Source organism: Apodemus sylvaticus, chromosome 2 (genome assembly GCF_947179515.1).
Source record: "Apodemus sylvaticus chromosome 2, mApoSyl1.1, whole genome shotgun sequence".
Lineage (NCBI taxonomy): Eukaryota > Metazoa > Chordata > Mammalia > Rodentia > Muridae > Apodemus > Apodemus sylvaticus.
This window is the reverse complement of record NC_067473.1, coordinates 6,086,221-6,111,178: the sequence shown is the minus strand read 5'-3', so window position 1 is coordinate 6,111,178 and position 24,958 is coordinate 6,086,221. Positions and strand designations below refer to the sequence as shown.

Genomic DNA, 24,958 nt, shown 5'->3' with positions numbered 1-24,958 from the left:
GGAAGAAAGAGGTAAAAGCTACAAAAATAAAACGAACCGAGTGTTAGCTACTTAGTAATGCTGAGAAACACATACTTCTCTATGTGTAGATAAAATTGAGAGAGTGACTATGGAAAACGTAGGCCCAGGCAAGGGAGTGCATGACTTGAATCCCACGAGAAGAGGGCAAGGACACCTCTGAGTTCGAGGTCAGCCTGGGACAAAACAAGCCCCAGATCCAGGCCTGGTGGTACACACCTTTAATCAGGCCACGCCCTTCTGCTGCAGGACTACATAAGGACCCTCCCAGGAAGAAGGAAGAGTCACTCTTCTTCGCCTGCCAGCACACATGTTGCAATCTACTCTGACAGAAGACCAGCTGAGACGGAGCAACTACTAGATACTGCGACTTCCCATTCACAGCTGACCGTTGTTGTGGACTTGGACTACAGACTGTAAGTCATCATAACAAATTCCCTTACTCTTTAGGGAGGATCCACAAGTTCTGCCTCTCTAGAGACCTAACTAATACACAAGTCGGTTACTGGGATTGGTTCTGTAACTCAGACCACTGAGTACTTGTCACTTGAATGAACCTGAGCCATCTGGTTTATTGGATCAGCTGACAGCAGAAGATGCAAACTAGCACGGCACACAGGAAACAGTCCTCTGGTGGCGCCGGAAGGGAGGGGCACAATTCCTACAACCGGAGCTCCACCCCAGAAGACAGATATGCAGACCGAGAATGTGCTCCCCGGGCTAGAGACTACTCTGATCACAGCCAGGCCGACTATGAGCGTTCTAGAACTGGATGCCCTTATGATGACAGCACGGAATCACCAAGTCCGGACCTAGAAAAACGCAGAGAAAGAGAGAGAGATGCAGGTCATCGGAAACGGTCCCGGAAATCCCCATCTCCTGAAAGAAGAAGCCCAGGCCGAGGAGTGACCCAGTATTCTACTCAGGAAGAACCTCCAGCGAAGAAAACGAAGAGGGATGAGCTGGACCCGCTGCTCACCCACCCCGGGGGAGCATATATTCCTCCCGCAAAGCTCAGGAGGTTGCAGGAACAGATTACAGATAAAAGCAGCTTAGCATATCAGAGGATGAGTTGGGAGGCTCTGAAGAAATCAATCAACGGTCTCCTCAACAAGGTCAACATCTCCAATGTAAGTATCATTGTCCAAGCGCTCCTTCAAGAGAACATAGTCAGAGGGAGAGGATTGCTGTGCAGATCTGTTCTGCAAGCACAGAGGGCTTCTCCAATCTTCACTCACGTCTATGCAGCGCTGGTGGCAATAATCAACTCAAAATTCCCACAGATTGGAGAACTGACGCTCAAGAGACTAATTCTTAACTTCCGGAAAGGCTATCGAAGGAATGATAAGCAACTCTGCCTGACTGCTTCAAAGTTTGTGGCACATCTTATTAACCAAAATGTGGCTCATGAGGTTCTGGGCCTGGAGATGCTCACTTTGCTCCTAGAGAGACCAACGGATGACAGTGTTGAAGTGGCTATCGGCTGCCTCAAGGAGTGTGGTCTCAAATTAACCCAAGTGTCACCAAGGGGGATCAATGCAATCTTTGAATGCCTGCGAACCATTCTACACGAGTCTGAGATGGACAAAAGGGTTCAGTACATGATTGAAGTGATGTTTGCTGTACGGAAGGATGGATTCGAGGGCCACCCTGTTATTCTGGAAGGACTCGATTTAGTGGAAGAGGACGATCAGTTGACACATATGCTCCCCCTGGAGGATGACTACAGTCCAGAAGATGTTCTTAATGTTTTCAAGATGGATCCTCATTTTATGGAGAATGAAGAGAAGTACAAGGCTATTAAAAAAGAAATCCTTGATGAAGGCGACAGTGATTCAAACACAGACCAAGAAGCTGGAACGAGTGAAGCTGAGGAGGAGGAGGAGGAGGAGGAGGAGGAAGGGGAGGAGGAGGAGGGAGGGGAAGAAGAAGAAGAAGGAGAAGAAGAGGAAGGAGGGCGAAAAGTAACTATTCATGACCAAACTGAAATCAACCTAGTCTCATTTCGCCGGACAATCTATCTTGCCATCCAGTCAAGTTTAGATTTTGAAGAATGTGCACACAAGTTGCTGAAGATGGAGTGTGCTGAGAGCCAAACAAAAGAACTCTGCAACATGGTACTTGATTGCTGTGCCCAACAAAGGACGTATGAAAAATTTTTTGGCTTGTTGGCTGGACGGTTTTGTACACTGAAAAGGAAATACATGGAATCATTTGAAAGTCTTTTCAAGGAACAGTACCACACCATCCATCGCTTAGAGATGAACAGATTGAGGAATGTTGCTAAGATGTTTGCTCACCTATTATACACAGATTCACTTCCCTGGAGTGTTCTGGAATGTATAAAGCTGAGTGAGGAGACCACGACATCGTCTAGTAGGATTTTTGTCAAGATCTTCTTCCAGGAACTGTGTGAATACATGGGCCTTCCTAAGCTGAATGCAAGGTTAAAGGATGAAACTCTTGAGCCATTCCTTGAAGGACTGTTACCCCGAGACGACCCACGCAATAGCCGGTTTGCCATTAACTTCTTCACATCCATAGGCCTGGGAGGTTTGACTGATGAGCTTCGAAAACATCTGAAAAACAAGCCCAAGGTCATTTATTGTAACCCAGGAACCAGAAACTGAGCAAAAAACAAATCAAAACAAAAACAAAAACAAAAAACAAAAATGAAACAAACAAACAAACAAACAAACAAACAAATCAGTCCTGAGATCCTCATCTTCAGAGTCTTCCTCCTCACCATCAGATTCCTCTGACTCAGATTCTGGCAGTAGCGAGAGCTGCAGCTCAGAGTTCTCCATTGAAGAAAGTGATTCCCCATGACCCCAGCAGTCAGAGCTCTGCTCCAGCTAAAGGTACAAGAAAGAAGAGACAGGGAAGGCCAGAGGCAAAGAAGTAGATAAGTTAGCCAGGGGACACCAGGCACGGAGCAGGAGGTTAGAAGGAGGCAGGGAGGACCAAAGGCACCAGGAAAGGAGGACTGAGACAGCAAGGTCTGAAAGACACAGAGCTCAGATCTCACGAGACACAGAATCCCCCGGCAAGATACCCCAGCAATGCGCATGGAGGACAGAAGCCACGAGAATAGATACAGCAGAGTTGGCAATGGCTGAGAACAAGGCTCCTGCAGAGACGGGCATGGGGAGCCAAAGAAGAAGCCACAAGAGGGAAGAGATTCTTTCTCGGAACATGAGAAGCAAAGAACCTGAACTCGGGACAGAGTTAAAGTCAGAAGAAGGATCACTGCACCACCTCAGGGGAGAGCAGTCGAAAGCATTGTGGTCACAAAGGAGATGAGGACAGGTGTCAGAACGCTGCCGAGAGATGCTGGGACAAACCTCCAGATACCATGGACATTCCAGAGGCTCAAAGAGATGTCAGCACCGCAAGAGAGGAGAATCTCCAACAAAATATAAATGATTTTAATGACAACTGCACATGCATGCCTTACATGCAATCCCATGTCTTTTTTACATTGATGGATTGTATAGAGAACTCTTCAATAAAGTACCTGTTTGTAAATTTTAAGGAGCTTTCCTTTTGACATGTTTTATAATTGATAAAGGTTCTTTGTGTAAAATCATAACGTAAATAGAATCAAAAGAGGGCTAAGTCTTATGTCTTGTGAATAAAAGGAACAAATGTTGTTAAAACAACCACAAAATCGAAACAACAGACAAAACCAATTAAAACCTCAAAAAAAACCCCACTACTGTTTTAACATTTTTAAATATTTTAATTCCTATGTTCATAAAAGATATAATCCTGTGGCTAGAAGAAAAACACCAGGATAAAAGTAGTCCTGGCTAGACTGTTAGGATCTATAGCTTCTGTTTGAATGAACCTTTAAATAGGAATAATACAACATTGTATACATCCTCCCGAAATTACAGATATAAGATTCTTCGTATGAATCAACCATAAGAATCCTTAAATCAATTACAACTGCTGTAGAAAGACTTGTATGAATCGACATGAAAAGGTGAACAGGAAATGCTTCTTTGTGTTTCGAAGCCCAGGTTTGCTCAATCAACACAGTGATAGAGTTATCACAATGTGTCCTAGTACCCAGGAGAAATAATTCTTTTTATAGTCCAGAGATTATTTAAAAATCCAGGGTCTGCCACAGTATCTTTCCTTTAGGGAGAGCTACATAAATTTTGTTGTTTTTTTTTTTAATTTGGTTTTTTTGAGACAGGATTTCTCTGCATAGCCCTGGCTGTCCTGGAAACTCACTCTGTAGACGAGGCTGGCCTCGAACTCAGAAATTCACCTGTCTCTGCCTCCCAGTGTGCTGGGATTACAGGTGTGAGCCACCACTGCCCAGCTAACATTTTTTTTAAATGTAGTGACACACTCCTTTTCTTTTCATTTCTTTTCTTTCTTTGTTTCTTTCTTTGTTTCTTTGTTTCTTTCTTTCTGTCTCTCCTTTTCTTTCTTTCTGTCTTTTATTTGAAAATTAATGTTTGTTTGTGGCAAACTGATTGCCTTTTTCACAAATTTAAAGATATGAAAAATATTATGTAAATGTTGGTAAACTTGAAGTATTTGTGCAATATTTTATCTGGCTCAATTATATCAATTTACTCTATGGTAGAATTTGCAACATGGATACTTATCACTTACTGTATACAAGAATTGAGATTGAAAGTGATTTTTGTAAAGCACAGTTTCTGTGTACTTAATGGTTTTGAGGATGAATCGACTTTTCAGAGGGTTTTCTCCCCTCTCCAGTGTCAGGGCAATACCAATAACTTAAGAGTACATCGAGTAATGGCTTCAATTTTCAATCATTATCTTAGGTCAAAGTCTCACAGGAGTTGAAAACTAAATCCCAGGATTCATCCAGGTTAAATATATGATTAGATCGGTTTTAAATTTTTAGGCCACTCTCCTGAGTAAAAAAAAATGTATATGAATGATAGGAAAATGAAGTAGGAAGAAAGAGGTAAAAGCTACAAAAATAAAACGAACCGAGTGTTAGCTACTTAGTAATGCTGAGAAACACATACTTCTCTATGTGTAGATAAAATTGAGAGAGTGACTATGGAAAACGTAGGCCCAGGCAAGGGAGTGCATGACTTGAATCCCACGAGAAGAGGGCAAGGACACCTCTGAGTTCGAGGTCAGCCTGGGACAAAACAAGCCCCAGATCCAGGCCTGGTGGTACACACCTTTAATCAGGCCACGCCCTTCTGCTGCAGGACTACATAAGGACCCTCCCAGGAAGAAGGAAGAGTCACTCTTCTTCGCCTGCCAGCACACATGTTGCAATCTACTCTGACAGAAGACCAGCTGAGACGGAGCAACTACTAGATACTGCGACTTCCCATTCACAGCTGACCGTTGTTGTGGACTTGGACTACAGACTGTAAGTCATCATAACAAATTCCCTTACTCTTTAGGGAGGATCCACAAGTTCTGCCTCTCTAGAGACCTAACTAATACACAAGTCGGTTACTGGGATTGGTTCTGTAACTCAGACCACTGAGTACTTGTCACTTGAATGAACCTGAGCCATCTGGTTTATTGGATCAGCTGACAGCAGAAGATGCAAACTAGCACAGCACACAGGAAACAGTCCTCTGGTGGCGCCGGAAGGGAGGGGCACAATTCCTACAACCGGAGCTCCACCCCAGAAGACAGATATGCAGAACGAGAATGTGCTCCCCGGGCTAGAGACTACTCTGATTCCAGCCAGGCCGACTATGAGCGTTCTAGAACCGGATGCCCTTATGATGACAGCACGGAATCACCAAGTCCGGACCTAGAAAAACGCAGAGAAAGAGAGAGAGATGCAGGTCATCGGAAACGGTCCCGGAAATCCCCATCTCCTGAAAGAAGAAGCCCAGGCCGAGGAGTGACCCAGTATTCTACTCAGGAAGAACCTCCAGCGAAGAAAACGAAGAGGGATGAGCTGGACCCGCTGCTCACCCACCCCGGGGGAGCATATATTCCTCCCGCAAAGCTCAGGAGGATGCAGGAACAGATTACAGATAAAAGCAGCTTAGCATATCAGAGGATGAGTTGGGAGGCTCTGAAGAAATCAATCAACGGTCTCCTCAACAAGGTCAACATCTCCAATGTAAGTATCATTGTCCAAGCGCTCCTTCAAGAGAACATAGTCAGAGGGAGAGGATTGCTGTGCAGATCTGTTCTGCAAGCACAGAGGGCTTCTCCAATCTTCACTCACGTCTATGCAGCGCTGGTGGCAATAATCAACTCAAAATTCCCACAGATTGGAGAACTGACGCTCAAGAGACTAATTCTTAACTTCCGGAAAGGCTATCGAAGGAATGATAAGCAACTCTGCCTGACTGCTTCAAAGTTTGTGGCACATCTTATTAACCAAAATGTGGCTCATGAGGTTCTGGGCCTGGAGATGCTCACTTTGCTCCTAGAGAGACCAACGGATGACAGTGTTGAAGTGGCTATCGGCTGCCTCAAGGAGTGTGGTCTCAAATTAACCCAAGTGTCACCAAGGGGGATCAATGCAATCTTTGAATGCCTGCGAACCATTCTACACGAGTCTGAGATGGACAAAAGGGTTCAGTACATGATTGAAGTGATGTTTGCTGTACGGAAGGATGGATTCGAGGGCCACCCTGTTATTCTGGAAGGACTCGATTTAGTGGAAGAGGACGATCAGTTGACACATATGCTCCCCCTGGAGGATGACTACAGTCCAGAAGATGTTCTTAATGTTTTCAAGATGGATCCTCATTTTATGGAGAATGAAGAGAAGTACAAGGCTATTAAAAAAGAAATCCTTGATGAAGGCGACAGTGATTCAAACACAGACCAAGAAGCTGGAACGAGTGAAGCTGAGGAGGAGGAGGAGGAGGAGGAGGAGGAAGGGGAGGAGGAGGAGGGAGGGGAAGAAGAAGAAGAAGGAGAAGAAGAGGAAGGAGGGCGAAAAGTAACTATTCATGACCAAACTGAAATCAACCTAGTCTCATTTCGCCGGACAATCTATCTTGCCATCCAGTCAAGTTTAGATTTTGAAGAATGTGCACACAAGTTGCTGAAGATGGAGTGTGCTGAGAGCCAAACAAAAGAACTCTGCAACATGGTACTTGATTGCTGTGCCCAACAAAGGACGTATGAAAAATTTTTTGGCTTGTTGGCTGGACGGTTTTGTACACTGAAAAGGAAATACATGGAATCATTTGAAAGTCTTTTCAAGGAACAGTACCACACCATCCATCGCTTAGAGATGAACAGATTGAGGAATGTTGCTAAGATGTTTGCTCACCTATTATACACAGATTCACTTCCCTGGAGTGTTCTGGAATGTATAAAGCTGAGTGAGGAGACCACGACATCGTCTAGTAGGATTTTTGTCAAGATCTTCTTCCAGGAACTGTGTGAATACATGGGCCTTCCTAAGCTGAATGCAAGGTTAAAGGATGAAACTCTTGAGCCATTCCTTGAAGGACTGTTACCCCGAGACGACCCACGCAATAGCCGGTTTGCCATTAACTTCTTCACATCCATAGGCCTGGGAGGTTTGACTGATGAGCTTCGAAAACATCTGAAAAACAAGCCCAAGGTCATTTATTGTAACCCAGGAACCAGAAACTGAGCAAAAAACAAATCAAAACAAAAACAAAAACAAAAAACAAAAATGAAACAAACAAACAAACAAACAAACAAATCAGTCCTGAGATCCTCATCTTCAGAGTCTTCCTCCTCACCATCAGATTCCTCTGACTCAGATTCTGGCAGTAGCGAGAGCTGCAGCTCAGAGTTCTCCATTGAAGAAAGTGATTCCCCATGACCCCAGCAGTCAGAGCTCTGCTCCAGCTAAAGGTACAAGAAAGAAGAGACAGGGAAGGCCAGAGGCAAAGAAGTAGATAAGTTAGCCAGGGGCCACCAGGCACGGAGCAGGAGGTTAGAAGGAGGCAGGGAGGACCAAAGGCACCAGGAAAGGAGGACTGAGACAGCAAGGTCTGAAAGACACAGAGCTCAGATCTCACGAGACACAGAATCCCCCGGCAAGATACCCCAGCAATGCGCATGGAGGACAGAAGCCACGAGAATAGATACAGCAGAGTTGGCAATGGCTGAGAACAAGGCTCCTGCAGAGACGGGCATGGGGAGCCAAAGAAGAAGCCACAAGAGGGAAGAGATTCTTTCTCGGAACATGAGAAGCAAAGAACCTGAACTCGGGACAGAGTTAAAGTCAGAAGAAGGATCACTGCACCACCTCAGGGGAGAGCAGTCGAAAGCATTGTGGTCACAAAGGAGATGAGGACAGGTGTCAGAACGCTGCCGAGAGATGCTGGGACAAACCTCCAGATACCATGGACATTCCAGAGGCTCAAAGAGATGTCAGCACCGCAAGAGAGGAGAATCTCCTACAAAATATAAATGATTTTAATGACAACTGCACATGCATGCCTTACATGCAATCCCATGTCTTTTTTACATTGATGGATTGTATAGAGAACTCTTCAATAAAGTACCTGTTTGTAAATTTTAAGGAGCTTTCCTTTTGACATGTTTTATAATTGATAAAGGTTCTTTGTGTAAAATCATAACGTAAATAGAATCAAAAGAGGGCTAAGTCTTATGTCTTGTGAATAAAAGGAACAAATGTTGTTAAAACAACCCCAAAATCGAAACAACAGACAAAACCAATTAAAAACTCAAAAAACCCCCCACTACCGTTTTAACATTTTTAAATATATTAATTCCTATGTTCATAAAAGATATAATCCTGTGGCTAGAAGAAAAACACCAGGATAAAAGTAGTCCTGGCTAGACTGTTAGGATCTATAGCTTCTGTTTGAATGAACCTTTAAATAGGAATAATACAACATTGTATACATCCTCCCGAAATTACAGATATAAGATTCTTCCTATGAATCAACCATAAGAATCCTTAAATCAATTACAACTGCTGTAGAAAGACTTGTATGAATCGACATGAAAAGGTGAACAGGAAATGCTTCTTTGTGTTTCGAAGCCCAGGTTTGCTCAATCAACACAGTGATAGAGTTATCACAATGTGTCCTAGTACCCAGGAGAAATAATTCTTTTTATAGTCCAGAGATTATTTAAAAATCCAGGGTCTGCCACAGTATCTTTCCTTTAGGGAGAGCTACATAAATTTTGTTGTTTTTTTTTTAATTTGGTTTTTTTGAGACAGGATTTCTCTGCATAGCCCTGGCTGTCCTGGAAACTCACTCTGTAGACGAGGCTGGCCTCGAACTCAGAAATTCACCTGTCTCTGCCTCCCAGTGTGCTGGGATTACAGGTGTGAGCCACCACTGCCCAGCTAACATTTTTTTTTAAATGTAGTGACACACTCCTTTTCTTTTCATTTCTTTTCTCTCTTTGTTTCTTTCTTTGTTTCTTTCTTTCTGTCTCTCCTTTTCTTTCTTTCTGTCTTTTATTTGAAAATTAATGTTTGTTTGTGGCAAACTGATTGCCTTTTTCACAAATTTAAAGATATGAAAAATATTATGTAAATGTTGGTAAACTTGAAGTATTTGTGCAATATTTTATCTGGCTCAATTACATCAATTTACTCTATGGTAGAATTTGCAACATGGATACTTATCACTTACTGTATACAAGAATTGAGATTGAAAGTGATTTTTGTAAAGCACAGTTTCTGTGTACTTAATGGTTTTGAGGATGAATCGACTTTTCAGAGGGTTTTCTCCCCTCTCCAGTGTCAGGGCAATACCAATAACTTAAGAGTACATCGAGTAATGGCTTCAATTTTCAATCATTATCTTAGGTCAAAGTCTCATAGGAGTTGAAAACTAAATCCCAGGATTCATCCAGGTTAAATATATGATTAGATCGGTTTTAAATTTTTAGGCCACTCTCCTGAGTAAAAAAAAAAATGTATATGAATGATAGGAAAATGAAGTAGGAAGAAAGAGGTAAAAGCTACAAAAATAAAACGAACCGAGTGTTAGCTACTTAGTAATGCTGAGAAACACATACTTCTCTATGTGTAGATAAAATTGAGAGAGTGACTATGGAAAACGTAGGCCCAGGCAAGGGAGTGCATGACTTGAATCCCACGAGAAGAGGGCAAGGACACCTCTGAGTTCGAGGTCAGCCTGGGACAAAACAAGCCCCAGATCCAGGCCTGGTGGTACACACCTTTAATCAGGCCACGCCCTTCTGCTGCAGGACTACATAAGGACCCTCCCAGGAAGAAGGAAGAGTCACTCTTCTTCGCCTGCCAGCACACATGTTGCAATCTACTCTGACAGAAGACCAGCTGAGACGGAGCAACTACTAGATACTGCGACTTCCCATTCACAGCTGACCGTTGTTGTGGACTTGGACTACAGACTGTAAGTCATCATAACAAATTCCCTTACTCTTTAGGGAGGATCCACAAGTTCTGCCTCTCTAGAGACCTAACTAATACACAAGTCGGTTACTGGGATTGGTTCTGTAACTCAGACCACTGAGTACTTGTCACTTGAATGAACCTGAGCCATCTGGTTTATTGGATCAGCTGACAGCAGAAGATGCAAACTAGCACAGCACACAGGAAACAGTCCTCTGGTGGCGCCGGAAGGGAGGGGCACAATTCCTACAACCGGAGCTCCACCCCAGAAGACAGATATGCAGAACGAGAATGTGCTCCCCGGGCTAGAGACTACTCTGATTCCAGCCAGGCCGACTATGAGCGTTCTAGAACCGGATGCCCTTATGATGACAGCACGGAATCACCAAGTCCGGACCTAGAAAAACGCAGAGAAAGAGAGAGAGATGCAGGTCATCGGAAACGGTCCCGGAAATCCCCATCTCCTGAAAGAAGAAGCCCAGGCCGAGGAGTGACCCAGTATTCTACTCAGGAAGAACCTCCAGCGAAGAAAACGAAGAGGGATGAGCTGGACCCGCTGCTCACCCACCCCGGGGGAGCATATATTCCTCCCGCAAAGCTCAGGAGGATGCAGGAACAGATTACAGATAAAAGCAGCTTAGCATATCAGAGGATGAGTTGGGAGGCTCTGAAGAAATCAATCAACGGTCTCCTCAACAAGGTCAACATCTCCAATGTAAGTATCATTGTCCAAGCGCTCCTTCAAGAGAACATAGTCAGAGGGAGAGGATTGCTGTGCAGATCTGTTCTGCAAGCACAGAGGGCTTCTCCAATCTTCACTCACGTCTATGCAGCGCTGGTGGCAATAATCAACTCAAAATTCCCACAGATTGGAGAACTGACGCTCAAGAGACTAATTCTTAACTTCCGGAAAGGCTATCGAAGGAATGATAAGCAACTCTGCCTGACTGCTTCAAAGTTTGTGGCACATCTTATTAACCAAAATGTGGCTCATGAGGTTCTGGGCCTGGAGATGCTCACTTTGCTCCTAGAGAGACCAACGGATGACAGTGTTGAAGTGGCTATCGGCTGCCTCAAGGAGTGTGGTCTCAAATTAACCCAAGTGTCACCAAGGGGGATCAATGCAATCTTTGAATGCCTGCGAACCATTCTACACGAGTCTGAGATGGACAAAAGGGTTCAGTACATGATTGAAGTGATGTTTGCTGTACGGAAGGATGGATTCGAGGGCCACCCTGTTATTCTGGAAGGACTCGATTTAGTGGAAGAGGACGATCAGTTGACACATATGCTCCCCCTGGAGGATGACTACAGTCCAGAAGATGTTCTTAATGTTTTCAAGATGGATCCTCATTTTATGGAGAATGAAGAGAAGTACAAGGCTATTAAAAAAGAAATCCTTGATGAAGGCGACAGTGATTCAAACACAGACCAAGAAGCTGGAACGAGTGAAGCTGAGGAGGAGGAGGAGGAGGAGGAGGAAGGGGAGGAGGAGGAGGGAGGGGAAGAAGAAGAAGAAGGAGAAGAAGAGGAAGGAGGGCGAAAAGTAACTATTCATGACCAAACTGAAATCAACCTAGTCTCATTTCGCCGGACAATCTATCTTGCCATCCAGTCAAGTTTAGATTTTGAAGAATGTGCACACAAGTTGCTGAAGATGGAGTGTGCTGAGAGCCAAACAAAAGAACTCTGCAACATGGTACTTGATTGCTGTGCCCAACAAAGGACGTATGAAAAATTTTTTGGCTTGTTGGCTGGACGGTTTTGTACACTGAAAAGGAAATACATGGAATCATTTGAAAGTCTTTTCAAGGAACAGTACCACACCATCCATCGCTTAGAGATGAACAGATTGAGGAATGTTGCTAAGATGTTTGCTCACCTATTATACACAGATTCACTTCCCTGGAGTGTTCTGGAATGTATAAAGCTGAGTGAGGAGACCACGACATCGTCTAGTAGGATTTTTGTCAAGATCTTCTTCCAGGAACTGTGTGAATACATGGGCCTTCCTAAGCTGAATGCAAGGTTAAAGGATGAAACTCTTGAGCCATTCCTTGAAGGACTGTTACCCCGAGACGACCCACGCAATAGCCGGTTTGCCATTAACTTCTTCACATCCATAGGCCTGGGAGGTTTGACTGATGAGCTTCGAAAACATCTGAAAAACAAGCCCAAGGTCATTTATTGTAACCCAGGAACCAGAAACTGAGCAAAAAACAAATCAAAACAAAAACAAAAACAAAAAACAAAAATGAAACAAACAAACAAACAAACAAACAAATCAGTCCTGAGATCCTCATCTTCAGAGTCTTCCTCCTCACCATCAGATTCCTCTGACTCAGATTCTGGCAGTAGCGAGAGCTGCAGCTCAGAGTTCTCCATTGAAGAAAGTGATTCCCCATGACCCCAGCAGTCAGAGCTCTGCTCCAGCTAAAGGTACAAGAAAGAAGAGACAGGGAAGGCCAGAGGCAAAGAAGTAGATAAGTTAGCCAGGGGCCACCAGGCACGGAGCAGGAGGTTAGAAGGAGGCAGGGAGGACCAAAGGCACCAGGAAAGGAGGACTGAGACAGCAAGGTCTGAAAGACACAGAGCTCAGATCTCACGAGACACAGAATCCCCCGGCAAGATACCCCAGCAATGCGCATGGAGGACAGAAGCCACGAGAATAGATACAGCAGAGTTGGCAATGGCTGAGAACAAGGCTCCTGCAGAGACGGGCATGGGGAGCCAAAGAAGAAGCCACAAGAGGGAAGAGATTCTTTCTCGGAACATGAGAAGCAAAGAACCTGAACTCGGGACAGAGTTAAAGTCAGAAGAAGGATCACTGCACCACCTCAGGGGAGAGCAGTCGAAAGCATTGTGGTCACAAAGGAGATGAGGACAGGTGTCAGAACGCTGCCGAGAGATGCTGGGACAAACCTCCAGATACCATGGACATTCCAGAGGCTCAAAGAGATGTCAGCACCGCAAGAGAGGAGAATCTCCTACAAAATATAAATGATTTTAATGACAACTGCACATGCATGCCTTACATGCAATCCCATGTCTTTTTTACATTGATGGATTGTATAGAGAACTCTTCAATAAAGTACCTGTTTGTAAATTTTAAGGAGCTTTCCTTTTGACATGTTTTATAATTGATAAAGGTTCTTTGTGTAAAATCATAACGTAAATAGAATCAAAAGAGGGCTAAGTCTTATGTCTTGTGAATAAAAGGAACAAATGTTGTTAAAACAACCCCAAAATCGAAACAACAGACAAAACCAATTAAAAACTCAAAAAACCCCCCACTACCGTTTTAACATTTTTAAATATATTAATTCCTATGTTCATAAAAGATATAATCCTGTGGCTAGAAGAAAAACACCAGGATAAAAGTAGTCCTGGCTAGACTGTTAGGATCTATAGCTTCTGTTTGAATGAACCTTTAAATAGGAATAATACAACATTGTATACATCCTCCCGAAATTACAGATATAAGATTCTTCCTATGAATCAACCATAAGAATCCTTAAATCAATTACAACTGCTGTAGAAAGACTTGTATGAATCGACATGAAAAGGTGAACAGGAAATGCTTCTTTGTGTTTCGAAGCCCAGGTTTGCTCAATCAACACAGTGATAGAGTTATCACAATGTGTCCTAGTACCCAGGAGAAATAATTCTTTTTATAGTCCAGAGATTATTTAAAAATCCAGGGTCTGCCACAGTATCTTTCCTTTAGGGAGAGCTACATAAATTTTGTTGTTTTTTTTTTTAATTTGGTTTTTTTGAGACAGGATTTCTCTGCATAGCCCTGGCTGTCCTGGAAACTCACTCTGTAGACGAGGCTGGCCTCGAACTCAGAAATTCACCTGTCTCTGCCTCCCAGTGTGCTGGGATTACAGGTGTGAGCCACCACTGCCCAGCTAACATTTTTTTTAAATGTAGTGACACACTCCTTTTCTTTTCATTTCTTTTCTTTCTTTGTTTCTTTCTTTGTTTCTTTGTTTCTTTCTTTCTGTCTCTCCTTTTCTTACTTTCTGTCTTTTATTTGAAAATTAATGTTTGTTTGTGGCAAACTGATTGCCTTTTTCACAAATTTAAAGATATGAAAAATATTATGTAAATGTTGGTAAACTTGAAGTATTTGTGCAATATTTTATCTGGCTCAATTACATCAATTTACTCTATGGTAGAATTTGCAACATGGATACTTATCACTTACTGTATACAAGAATTGAGATTGAAAGTGATTTTTGTAAAGCACAGTTTCTGTGTACTTAATTGTTTTGAGGATGAATCGACTTTTCAGAGGGTTTTCTCCCCTCTCCAGTGTCAGGGCAATACCAATAACTTAAGAGTACATCGAGTAATGGCTTCAATTTTCAATCATTATCTTAGGTCAAAGTCTCATAGGAGTTGAAAACTAAATCCCAGGATTCATCCAGGTTAAATATATGATTAGATCGGTTTTAAATTTTTAGGCCACTCTCCTGAGTAAAAAAAAATGTATATGAATGATAGGAAAATGAAGTAGGAAGAAAGAGGTAAAAGCTACAAAAATAAAACGAACCGAGTGTTAGCTACTTAGTAATGCTGAGAAACACATACTTCTCTATGTGTAGATAAAATTGAGAGAGTGACTATGGAAAACGTAGGCCCAGGCAAGGGAGTGCATGACTTGAATCCCACGAGAAGAGGGCAAGGACACCTCTGAGTTCGAGGTCAGCCTGGGACAAAACAAGCCCCAGATCCAGGCCTGGTGGTACACACCTTTAATCTGGCCACGCCCTTCTGCTGCAGGACTACATAAGGACCCTCCCAGGAAGAAGGAAGAGTCACTCTTCTTCGCCTGCCAGCACACATGTTGCAATCTACTCTGACAGAAGACCAGCTGAGACGGAGCAACTACTAGATACTGCGACTTCCCATTCACAGCTGACCGTTGTTGTGGACTTGGACTACAGACTGTAAGTCATCAGAACAAATTCCCTTACTCTTTAGGGAGGATCCACAAGTTCTGCCTCTCTAGAGACCTAACTAATACACAAGTCGGTTACTGGGATTGGTTCTGTAACTCAGACCACTGAGTACTTGTCACTTGAATGAACCTGAGCCATCTGGTTTATTGGATCAGCTGACAGCAGAAGATGCAAACTAGCGTGGCACACAGGAAACAGTCCTCTGGTGGCGCCGGAAGGGAGGGGCACAATTCCTACAACCGGAGCTCCACCCCAGAAGACAGATATGCAGACCGAGAATGTGCTCCCCGGGCTAGAGACTACTCTGATTACAGCCAGGCCGACTATGAGCGTTCTAGAACCGGATGCCCTTATGATGACAGCACGGAATCACCAAGTCCGGACCTAGAAAAACGCAGAGAAAGAGAGAGAGATGCAGGTCATCGGAAACGGTCCCGGAAATCCCCATCTCCTGAAAGAAGAAGCCCAGGCCGAGGAGTGACCCAGTATTCTACTCAGGAAGAACCTCCAGCGAAGAAAACGAAGAGGGATGAGCTGGACCCGCTGCTCACCCACCCCGGGGGAGCATATATTCCTCCCGCAAAGCTCAGGAGGATGCAGGAACAGATTACAGATAAAAGCAGCTTAGCATATCAGAGGATGAGTTGGGAGGCTCTGAAGAAATCAATCAACGGTCTCCTCAACAAGGTCAACATCTCCAATGTAAGTATCATTGTCCAAGCGCTCCTTCAAGAGAACATAGTCAGAGGGAGAGGATTGCTGTGCAGATCTGTTCTGCAAGCACAGAGGGCTTCTCCAATCTTCACTCACGTCTATGCAGCGCTGGTGGCAATAATCAACTCCAAATTCCCACAGATTGGAGAATTGACGCTCAAGAGACTAATTCTTAACTTCCGGAAAGGCTATCGAAGGAATGATAAGCAACTCTGCCTGACTGCTTCAAAGTTTGTGGCACATCTTATTAACCAAAATGTGGCTCATGAGGTTCTGGGCCTGGAGATGCTCACTTTGCTCCTAGAGAGACCAACGGATGACAGTGTTGAAGTGGCTATCGGCTGCCTCAAGGAGTGTGGTCTCAAATTAACCCAAGTGTCACCAAGGGGGATCAATGCAATCTTTGAATGCCTGCGAACCATTCTACACGAGTCTGAGATGGACAAAAGGGTTCAGTACATGATTGAAGTGATGTTTGCTGTACGGAAGGATGGATTCGAGGGCCACCCTGTTATTCTGGAAGGACTCGATTTAGTGGAAGAGGACGATCAGTTGACACATATGCTCCCCCTGGAGGATGACTACAGTCCAGAAGATGTTCTTAATGTTTTCAAGATGGATCCTCATTTTATGGAGAATGAAGAGAAGTACAAGGCTATTAAAAAAGAAATCCTTGATGAAGGCGACAGTGATTCAAACACAGACCAAGAAGCTGGAACGAGTGAAGCTGAGGAGGAGGAGGAGGAGGAGGAGGAAGGGGAGGAGGAGGAGGGAGGGGAAGAAGAAGAAGAAGGAGAAGAAGAGGAAGGAGGGCGAAAAGTAACTATTCATGACCAAACTGAAATCAACCTAGTCTCATTTCGCCGGACAATCTATCTTGCCATCCAGTCAAGTTTAGATTTTGAAGAATGTGCACACAAGTTGCTGAAGATGGAGTGTGCTGAGAGCCAAACAAAAGAACTCTGCAACATGGTACTTGATTGCTGTGCCCAACAAAGGACGTATGAAAAATTTTTTGGCTTGTTGGCTGGACGGTTTTGTACACTGAAAAGGAAATACATGGAATCATTTGAAAGTCTTTTTAAGGAACAGTACCACACCATCCATCGCTTAGAGATGAACAGATTGAGGAATGTTGCTAAGATGTTTGCTCACCTATTATACACAGATTCACTTCCCTGGAGTGTTCTGGAATGTATAAAGCTGAGTGAGGAGACCACGACATCGTCTAGTAGGATTTTTGTCAAGATCTTCTTCCAGGAACTGTGTGAATACATGGGCCTTCCTAAGCTGAATGCAAGGTTAAAGGATGAAACTCTTGAGCCATTCCTTGAAGGACTGTTACCCCGAGACGACCCACGCAATAGCCGGTTTGCCATTAACTTCTTCACATCCATAGGCCTGGGAGGTTTGACTGATGAGCTTCGAAAACATCTGAAAAACAAGCCCAAGGTCATTTATTGTAACCCAGGAACCAGAAACTGAGCAAAAAACAAATCAAAACAAAAACAAAAACAAAAAACAAAAATGAAACAAACAAACAAACAAACAAACAAATCAGTCCTGAGATCCTCATCTTCAGAGTCTTCCTCCTCACCATCAGATTCCTCTGACTCAGATTCTGGCAGTAGCGAGAGCTGCAGCTCAGAGTTCTCCATTGAAGAAAGTGATTCCCCATGACCCCAGCAGTCAGAGCTCTGCCCCAGCTAAAGGTACAAGAAAGAAGAGACAGGGAAGGCCAGAGGCAAAGAAGTAGATAAGTTAGCCAGGGGCCACCAGGCACGGAGCAGGAGGTTAGAAGGAGGCAGGGAGGACCAAAGGCACCAGGAAAGGAGGACTGAGACAGCAAGGTCTGAAAGACACAGAGCTCAGATCTCACGAGACACAGAATCCCCCGGCAAGATACCCCAGCAATGCACATGGAGGACAGAAGCCACGAGAACAGATACAGCAGAGTTGGCAATGGCTGAGAACAAGGCTCCTGCAGAGACGGGCATGGGGAGCCAAAGAAGAAGCCACAAGAGGGAAGAGATTCTTTCTCGGAACATGAGAAGCAAAGAACCTGAACTCGGGACAGAGTTAAAGTCAAAAGAAGGATCACTGCACCACCTCAGGGGAGAGCAGTCGAAAGCATTGTGGTCACAAAGGAGATGAAGACAGGTGTCAGAACGCTGCCGAGAGATGCTGGGACAAACCTCCAGATACCATGGACATTCCAGAGGCTCAAAGAGATGTCAGCACCGCAAGAGAGGAGAATCTCCAACAAAATAAAAATGATTCTAATGACAACTGCACATGCATGCCTTACATGCAATCCCATGTCTTTTTTACATTGATGGATTGTATAGAGAACTCTTCAATAAAGTACCTGTTTGTAAATTTTAAGGAGCTTTCCTTTTGACATGTTTTATAATTGATAAAGGTTCTTTGTGTAAAATCACAACGAAAATAGAATCAAAAGAGGGCTAAGTCTTATGTCTTGTGAATAAAAGGAACAAATGTTGTTAAAACAACCACAAAATCGAAACAACAGACAAAACCAATTAAAAACTCAAAAAAAAAACCCACTACCATTTTAACATTTTAAAATATTTTAATTCCTATGTTCATAAAAGGTATAATCCTGTGGCTAGAAGAAAAACACCAGGATAAAAGTAGTCCTGGCTAGACTGTTAGGATCTATAGCTTCTGTTTGAATGAACCTTTAAATAGGAATAATACAACATTGTATACATCCTCCTAAAATTACAGATGTGAGATTCTTTCTATGAATCAACCATAAGAATCCTTAAATCAATTACAACTGCTGTAGAAAGACTTGTATGAATCGACATGAAAAGGTGAACAGGAAATGCTTCTTTGTGTTTCGAAGCCCAGGTTTGCTCAATCAACACAGTGATAGAGTTATCACAATGTGTCCTAGTACCCAGGAGAAATAATTCTTTTTATTGTCCACAGATTATTTAAAAATCCAGGGTCTGCCACAGTATCTTTCCTTTAGGGAGAGCTACATAATTTTTTTTAATTTGGTTTTTTTGAGACAGGATTTCTCTGCATAGCCCTGGCTGTCCTGGAAACTCACTCTGTAGACGAGGCTCGCCTCAAACTCAGAAATTCACCTGTCTCTGCCTCCCAGTGTGCTGGGATTACAGGCGTGAGCCACCACTGCCCAGCTAAAATTTTTTTTAAATGTAGTGACACACTCCTTTTCTTTTCATTTCTTTTCTTTCTTTGTTTCTTTGTTTCTTTCTTTCTTTCTTCCTTTCTTTCTTTCTGTCTCTCCTTTTCTTTCTTTCTGTCTTTTATTTGAAAATTAATGTTTGTTTGTGGTAAACTGATTGCCTTTTTCACAAATTTAAAGATATGAAAAATATTATGTAAATGTTGGTAAACTTGAAGTATTTGTGCAATATTTTATCTGGCTCAATTACATCAATTTACTCTATGGTAGAATTTGAAACATGGATACTTATCACTTACTGTATACAGGAATTGAGATTGAAAGTGGTTTTTGTAAAGCACAGTTTCTGTGTACTTAATTGTTTTGAGGATGAGTCGACTTTTCAGAGGGTTTTCTCCCCTCTCCAGTGTCAGGGCAATACCAATAACTTACAAGTACATCGAGTAATGGCTTTAATTTTCAATCATTATCTTAGGTCAAAGTCTCATAGGAGTTGAAAACTAAATCCCAGGATTCATCCAGGTTGAATATATGATTAGGTCTGTTTTAAATTTTATGCCACTCTCCTGAGTAAAAAAAAAAAAGTATATGAATGATAGGAAAATGAAGTAGGAAGAAAGAGGTAAAAGCTACAAAAATAAAACGAACCAAGTGTTAGCTACTTAGTAATGCTGAGAAACACATACTTCTCTATGTCTAGATAAAATTGAGAGAGTGACTATGGAAAACTTAGGCCCAGGCAATGGAGTGCATGACTTCAATCCCAGGAGAAACTGAGCAAAAAACAAATAAAAAGGAAAACAAAAAACAAAAATAAAACAAAGAAACAAACAAACAAACAAATCAGGCCTGAGAACTTCATCTTCATAGTCTTCTCCTCACCATCAGATTCCTCTGACTCAGATTCTGACAGCAGGGAGAGCTGCAGCTCAGAGTCCTCCAGTGAAGAAAGAGATTTCCCACCACCCCTACAGTCAGAGCTCTGCTGGAGCTAAAGGTGCAAGAAAGAATAGACAGGGAAGGCCAAAGGCAAAGAAGTAGGTAAGTTAGCCAGGGACCACCAGGCAGGGGACAGGAGGTTAGAAGGAGGCAGGGAGGACCAAAGGCACCAGGAAAGGAGGACTGAGACAGCAAGGTCTGAGAGACACAGAGCTCAGATCTCACGAGACACAGAATCCCACAGCAAGATATCCCAGCAATGCACATGGAGGACAGAAGCCACGAGAATAGATACAGCAGAGTTGGCAATGGCTGAGAACAATGCTCCTGCAGAGACGGGCATGGGGAGCCAAAGAAGAAGCCACAAGAGGGAAGAGATTCTTTCTCTGAACATTAGATGCAAAGAACCTGAATTCGGGACAGAGTTAAAGTCAGAAGAAGGATCACTGCACCAACTCAGGGGAGAGCAGTCGAAAGCATTGTGGTCACAAAGGAGATGAGGCCAGGTGTCAGAACGCTGCCGAGAGATGCTGGGACAAACCTCCAGATACCATGGACGTTCCAGAGACTCAAAGAGATGTCAGCACCGCAAGAGAGGAGAATCTCCACCAAAATAAAAATGATTCTAATGTGTGTATGTGTGTTTGCGTTTGTGAGTGTATACGTGCACGTTTGTGTGTGTGTCCGCGCATTCGCCTGCTTGCGTGTATCACCTTTGTTCAGGAACCTGAGTGTTTCATAAAAAGATTCCAGATGCCCTGAAACTCAAGTTTCGGAGTGAGCCACCCTGCAGTTTCTGGGAACCAAATCTGGATCCTCTCCAAGAGAACAAGTACTCTTCTTTCTGGGTTCTCACATCTTTGAAAAAGAAAAGACTTCTTTATTTTATGTGCATGCATATTTTTCTTGCATGAATGTATGTGTACCACATATGTAAGTGGTATCTGTGGAAGTCAGAAGAAGGTGTCAGAACCCCTAGAAATGGAATTATGTACGGGCCACCATGTAGGTACTAGAAACCAAACTTGGGTCCTTTGTGGGAACAGTAAGTGCTTTACCTCTAAGCCTTCTCTCCAACCTCAAAAAAATTCATTCCTTTTTGTAACATTTGCTGTTGGAACATAGTTAATTTCCTCATCAAGAAAACAGACAAATGAGTGATAAGAGGAAATCTGCTCTGATTTTAGCATCTGGGACTACCTCAAGTCTCCAGAAGGGTGCAAGGAAGCATTTGGTATCATCCAGCTACCTACTGCTTGGTGTATTGGTCAGTGGGTCCTTGTCCTCGGCCCTATTGGTTCTCAATTATGGGTTGTGATCTCCAAATGGGTCACATATCAGACATCCTACATATAAGATGTTCATATTAGCATTTATCATGATAGCAAAATTACAGTTATGAAGTAGCAATGAAAATGACTTTATGGTTTGGGGTCACTACAACATCAGGAATTGCATCAAAGGGCCACAGAATAAGAATGGTTGAGAAGTCACTAGCTAGGAGTTCTAAATGTGAGTTTCAGAAGCTGTCAGGTTAGTAAGACCAATGGAAGATTTGAGAACTGGCAGGTTGAGAAGTAACAAAGGTACCAGGAAGAAGTCTGATCATTCTTGCAACAGTAAGTGTGCACTTCATTATTTTACTAATTGATGCTTACAAAAAAACAAAACAAAACAAAACAAAAAACTATGGGCTTAGAGGTTAAGAGCACTGTCCTTTTTCCAAAGGTCCTGAGTTCAATTCCCAGCAACTGATGGTTATGCTGGCTCATAACCATCTGTAATGAGGTCTGGTGCCCTCTCCTGGCCCAGAGGCAAACATGGAGGCAGAACACTGAATACATAATAAATACATAAATATTTGTTAACATTGCAATAAATTGTCTTACTAATAATGATCTCAAATAAATGAAAGTACATTCTTACTGGACAGGACTTGACAATGTATATGCAACTTATGAAATGTCTATTGGTGTCTCTCATCCAAGGGGACTACAGTGTTTAAAATGATCACAGAAAACCCAGAACAACTAAATCAGATGACATGAATCAAGATTTATATCACAAATCAGAGGCTACTTCAAGAATGCAGGTTCATATAAGAACTGAGATTCATGAATTCTCTCATATCAAATGGTTGTTCCAAGTTCACTTTGTTTAGTTTAGTTTTGTTTTGTTTTTTGATACAGTCTTATTATATAGCACAGGTTGGCCTTGGGCTTTTATTTAAATTTGAAGCAGGAATTGTTAAAGTGTAACTGCGTGGTGGTACTGCATGCCTTTAATCCTAGCACCCAAGAGCCACATCTGTGAGTTCAAGGCCAGCCTGATCTACATAGTGAGTTCCATGACTGGCTTGGCTACACAGAGAAACACTGTCTCAAAAAACCAACATTCACCAAAACAAACAAAGAAAAAAACAAACACCAACAAACAAAAACAATACAACAAAAAAGACAACAACAAAACCACCAAACAAAGGAACAAATACCCAACAGCAATAAAAACCTCACATCGCCATTCACAAGTTACACTAAAGTTAAACTGACCAGTCAAATAGTTTCATCTACTTCATCTCAGTTCTAATTTTTTATTCCTGACCACAGGGATGAAACTGGAGGCCATTATGTTAAAGGAACTAAGCCAGGGATAGAAAGACAAACATTGCATAATGCCCCTCATTTGAAGTCTATAAAGCTGGAGACAGTTCAACTATTTTTATTGTGAGGACCCAGGTCCAATTCTCATTGCCCACAGGGTAGCTGTGGTGTTTTTAACATGGTTGGCCCAGGGAATGACACTATTAGGATATGTGGCCTTGTTGGAGTGGGTGTGGCCTTGGAGGAAGTGTGTCACTGTGGGGGTAACTTTGAAGCCCTCCTCCTAGCTGCCTGGGAGACAGTCCCCTTGCTGCAGTCAGATCAAGATGCAGGACTCTCAGCTTCTTCTCCAGCACCATGTCAGACTGGACACTGCCATACTTCCTGCCATGATGTTAATGGACCAACCCTCTAAAACTGTAAGCCAGCCCCAATGAAATGTTGTCTTTATAAGAGTTGCCTTGGTCATGGTAGAAACACCTATAGGCAGCAGCCCACATGCATCTGTAGGTCCAGATCCAGGGCATCCGATGCCCTTTACTGACCTCCTCAGGTACCAGGCACACACATGGTACACAGACATACATGCAGGCAAAACAGTCATACACAATTTTTAAAAATACTTGCAAACTATTAATTTAAAAAATTCTGACCTCAAGGAAGTTGAAGGGACCAGATAGTGGTCACCAAAGGTTCATGGGAGCAAGGCACACGGCTTGGAATGGAACAGGCAAATCGATGAATACTAGACAGAAAGGAGGAGCGAGAGGCTCAGGTGTGCTGTTTCTCAACAGGATGACTGTACACACCAGTAGTGCAGCCAGCACACATGCCAGGAAGCTAGACAAACGCATTCTGAACATATTTATCATGAAGTGATGATTAAGCACTGAAGGAGACAGGTATACTTAACCTGATTTAAATGCAATAATATGCACCAAAATACAATACAATGACCATAAATTTATACAATTTTATGGTTTTACATATCATGTACATTAAAAGTTAAAGATAAGTCCAGATTTATCTTCTAAAATAATACTTTTTTCTTTGCTTTTGTTTCTGTGTTGAGACAGGATCTCACTATCTAGCACTTGCTGGCCTGGAATTCAATGAGAAGACCAGACTGCCCTTCAACTCACTGAATTAATACTCCCTTCCCATTACAGGGATTAAAGGTGTGCTGCACCATATTTTGGATGCTCCTTTTGCTGAAGGTGAAACACTGACAACATTGAAATATTGTTAGACGTTCAGCTGGGCATCATGGCATATGCCTTAAGTCCTAGCCCTCTGGGGGCAGGGCAGATATATCTCTTTGAGCTTGAGTTCCACCCAGTCTATATACAGAGCTCCAGGACAGGCAGGCTACATAGAGGGTTCCTGTCTTGAAAGAAGAAGGAGATGGAGGAGGGGAAAGAGAGGGGGAGAGAGAAGGGGGAAAGTGGAAGGAGAGGAGATAGAGAAAGAGGAGCAGGAGGAGGAGGAGGAGGAGGAAGAAGAAAAGGAGGAGGAGGAGGAAGAGGGGGAGGAGAAGCTGTAGCACATTTCATTCCAGAAAGAATGGATAACCAATAGTATAGGACTGTAATCCCAGCTACCCAGGAGGCTAAGACAGAAAGAGCAGACGTTCAAGGCCTGCATAGTCTATGGAGTGAGTTTAAAATCACCCTGAGCAATGAGCTGAGAACCTCTGTCAAAATAAATAGAAAACTGAATAATAACAAAACAACATAGCTCAAAAACAGACATCTTGGTGGCTAGAGAGATGGCTTAGTAGTTAAGAGCGCTTGCTGGCTGCTCTACCTTGGTCCTGAGTTCAATTCCACAGGTGGCTCACAACCATCTGTAAAGAGATCTGTTGCCCTTTTTTCTGGTGTGCATGAAGATATATTTACATACATAAATTATGTGTACCTATGTACTCATATACATAAAATAATTCTTTTTAAAAACCAGACACCTTAATCAATGGTATGGAATTGAGCACTCAATCAGACATAAGTCCACATGCTTGTGGACTCCTGATTATTTTTTTTGGTGCTTTTGAAGCAGGGTCTCTCTTTATAGCCCTGGTTGTCCTGGAACTGATTTTGTAGACTAGGTTGAGCTTGAACTCACAGAATTCTACCCACTTCTGCCTCCAGAGCTAGAATTAAAGGTGTATACCACTAGAGAGAAGGCAGTATCTTCAACAAATGGTGCTTGTCTA

General features: G+C 42.9%; 4 pseudogenes; all 4 read left to right on the top strand.

The window, feature by feature from the left end:
* Positions 1-614: 614 nt before the first annotated feature.
* LOC127678240 (pre-mRNA-splicing factor CWC22 homolog) lies at positions 615-3,444 on the top strand (annotated as a pseudogene).
* A 2,131-nt stretch (positions 3,445-5,575) lies between these two features.
* Positions 5,576-8,401, top strand: LOC127678241 (pre-mRNA-splicing factor CWC22 homolog; annotated as a pseudogene).
* Positions 8,402-10,526: 2,125 nt separating this feature from the next.
* Positions 10,527-13,349, top strand: LOC127678243 (pre-mRNA-splicing factor CWC22 homolog; annotated as a pseudogene).
* Positions 13,350-15,480: 2,131 nt separating this feature from the next.
* On the top strand, positions 15,481-18,297 carry LOC127678245 (pre-mRNA-splicing factor CWC22 homolog; annotated as a pseudogene).
* The last annotated feature ends 6,661 nt before the right edge of the window (positions 18,298-24,958 follow it).